This window comes from Hipposideros armiger, unplaced genomic scaffold, assembly GCF_001890085.2.
Source record: "Hipposideros armiger isolate ML-2016 unplaced genomic scaffold, ASM189008v1 scaffold_92, whole genome shotgun sequence".
Classification (NCBI taxonomy): domain Eukaryota; kingdom Metazoa; phylum Chordata; class Mammalia; order Chiroptera; family Hipposideridae; genus Hipposideros; species Hipposideros armiger.
The window spans coordinates 2,327,887-2,331,328 of record NW_017731442.1 but is presented as its reverse complement, the minus strand read 5'-3'; positions in this window follow the sequence as shown (position 1 = coordinate 2,331,328).

The window sequence follows — 3,442 nt, the reverse complement described above, 5'->3', positions numbered from 1 at the left end:
TCTTATACATGGGAGTGTCTTATACATGGGGAAATATGGTACTTAACCTGATGTAGGGTATCTGTGATGGTTAATTTTATGTGTCATCTTGGCAGGGCCACAGCACCCATATATTTGGTCAAACAGTATTCTGGATGTTTCTGTGAAGGTGTTTTTATGGATGAGATTTACATTTAAATTGGTAGACTTTGATCACTGGTTCACGTATATATTACGTCCTGGGTTGTAACATTTGATAATAATGCCTAGTTTGAAAAACTGGTTATTAACTTCTTCTGAGTCCTGGTTGCAGTTCAGGCAGCTGTCAACAGGGGGATGTGTTGCCACATGACTGTTGCCAGGACAAAAAAAGGCCTGGAAGAGTGGACCCCATTTGCATAGGGCATACTCATCACTGCGAGCCTTTCCACAAAATATACTTTAAAAGTCATGTAGCAACCTTAAATATAATTAGTAACCAGCATTTACATATAATTACATATATTCAAAGAAGAACATAATTCAGAGCAAAATTCAAAGATAAACACCTAGGGAAAGCCTCTCACTGAACTAATATCACAGTCCAATAGCACTTGGAATTTACCTCTTTGTAGCTAGGATGTCCATCAAAGGTAAAATGGATAAATAAATCTTGGTGTATTCATGCAATGGAATACTATGCAGCTATGAAAAATGAATACTGTGTCTACATATGGATGGATTTTGTAAATGTAATGTTGAGTATAAGAAGCCAGGCATAAAAGAATAATACTGAGTGACTGCATTTATATAAAGTTCTAAAATTGATAAAATGAATTAAAGTATAGAAATCAGGGTTGTGTTTACCTTTGAAAGTCAGGAAAGCAGTAATTGGAAGGAAGCATAAGGTGAGTTTCTAGGATACTGGTAATAACGTTCTGTTTCTTGATCAGAGTGCTGGTTCCCTCCATAGGTGTGTTTAATAGTGATAATTCATCAAACTGCACACTTATGATTCATGCACTTTTCAGTATGTATGTTAAGCTTCAATTAAGAGTTTATTTTAAAGGGCCAGCCGAGTGGCTCAGTTGGTTAAGAGCTCACTCAAGAGTGTGAGCTCTGAGCATCAGCGGTTTGAGTCCAGCCCGAACTGAGCAGCCGCTGAGCTGCCAACAGGTGGCAGGATGGCTCAGCCAGAAAAAAAAAAAAGAAAAAAAAGAAAAAGAGTTTATTTTAAAATGCTGGGGGTACCATCTGCATAGTGGACTGTAGCAGTTTTTAATTTGTACCCACCTTCCCATCACTCTTCTGTCAACAGCCCCTGCCCAGTCACCTCAGGTGAGAGGGTGTGACCAGGACTAACCTATCACAATATGTCATCTCCTTGGCACTGGGGATTGGCCCAGGGGCAGACACCGAACTTAAGCGAACTGATCAGAGCCCTTCCCTAGGATAAAGGTGCCTGGTAACAAAGCAAAACAAACAAACAAACAAACAAAAAACCCCACCAAACTTCTCCCTTGATACAGGACTTGCTGTGCTTGGGCTGCCAATGGCTATATCCCTGAAGGTGGAAGGGGACACTCTGTATAAGGAGAGAACGAGGTCAAAGCAAAGAGAAGCAGAGGAAGAGGGGATGGGAGCCAAACAGAGAAACAGTCCAGCTGTTTCAAATCCCACGCTCTATCCTTCCTCAGCTTCCCAGGGTCTTCATTTCTCAATTTTGTGAGTTAATCCAGCATCTTTCCAGGTTAGATGAGGCAACAAATTGCTGTTTATGCAAGAGCCCTGACTAATCCATTGAGAAATGGGGTGGGTGGCAGGACCACTTGCTAAAGGAGGCAGCAGGAAGAGGAGCTTTTGCTCCTGGCGAAAGTGTGAGCATTGTGAGTCCAACTCACCCTGATGTTCTCACGGATGTCGAGAAGGTTTCACAGCTTGTGATTGGTGTTTTACATAATCTTTGTCTATGTCAGGAGTGATGATTCGCCCTCAAGGTAACATGTAATTACTCTTCTAGCTGGGGGTTCAAATTGAGATTATGTTCTTTTTCATTATCAATCTAATTGACTTCAAACCTCCAACCGGTCGACTTAGAAATATGTCTTTGCTTCCTGGATTTCTCCCATCAGTGATTACCAGCCCCTGCCCTGCCCAGAGTCACTTACTTAGTCCAAAGGGGTGAGTCCTGGGCATTAAAATCCTGAAAAAAGGAAACTGGACAACATCCTTTAAGCCAAGGTTTTCAGCTGATTTTTCGGCTATTTGTGTTCTCGTTGCCACATGGTGTCACTGTTGAAGCACAGGTAATCTTAGCTCCTGGTAACTGTCCCCTGTTCTTGTCCTGCAGCACTGATGATGAAATGCAGATGCTCCAGCTGCTCTGGAAGCGGCGGTGGTCCTGGGGATCCCTGAACTTGCAGCTAGTGTGTGGAGTGAAGGCAGTCTTGTGGGGCTGTTCCCCCAGACCGCAGTTTGGTAAGCTCCCTTGAAAGTGGGGCAGAAGTCCTGGGCAGACCTGGCAGCCTGGAAGATTGTGCCCTCACCTTGCAGTTTAATGGACTCAGGGCACCTATGCTTTGAAGCATGAGAGGGGGCACAAGAAGAAAAAAATGACTTGTTCAATTTGAGGAACTTTCAGTAAAGCCAGAGAGAGGGCCAAGTTGTTCCGTACAGCCTTAGCGGGGACTGAGCTGAGGCCTAAGGCCATACCTGGTGCACAAGTGTTCAGGTGTGCCTGTGAGTGTTTGTCTGTCTCTCCTCCACCCCCTGACCAGGCTTCTGTTACCCCAGGCCCCTTGACTACCTTAGGGCTAGGAGGTCCTATCAGCCCCACCCTGATCTGGGTGAGGACTCTGACTGGGGTGGCTGTCAGGCCCCACCCACAGGCTCCATGTGGATTACACAAGGCTCTTCCTGCAGCCTGTGGACCCCTCCTGGGCCAGGTCCAGAGCTGGTGGTGGAGGCAGGAAGGCCTTAAAGGCTGTTTCATCACCAGCCCTGGGTCTGGCCTGGCACTCTGCCCGCTGCCCAACACAGGTGGTGGCAGTGGGAATGGCAAGCGAAGGATAAACTGAGGGACATTTCCTGTTCAAGTTGGATTTATCCCAGCAACGCAAGAATGGTTTTACATGATGAAATTTATAAATTTTATTTAACAATATATAGACCAAATGAGAATAGTAATATAAAAGTAATTGTTTGATGAAATTCAACACAAATTCAGGATTGATGAAAAGCTCTTAAAAAACTATAAACAGAAGGGCATTTACCATATTTCCCCATGTATAAGATGTACCCTTTTTAAAAAAATTTGGGGTCTAAAAACTGGGTGCGTCTTATACAGTGGTCGTAGATTTTTTACTTGCATTTCCCGCTGAGGACGAGGCAATATATGAAGACAGTGATTCGTCATCAGACACAGATGAGGACAAGCTAACGGTTGGGAGTTTTGACAGTGATGAGGAGTTGTATGAATTTTATG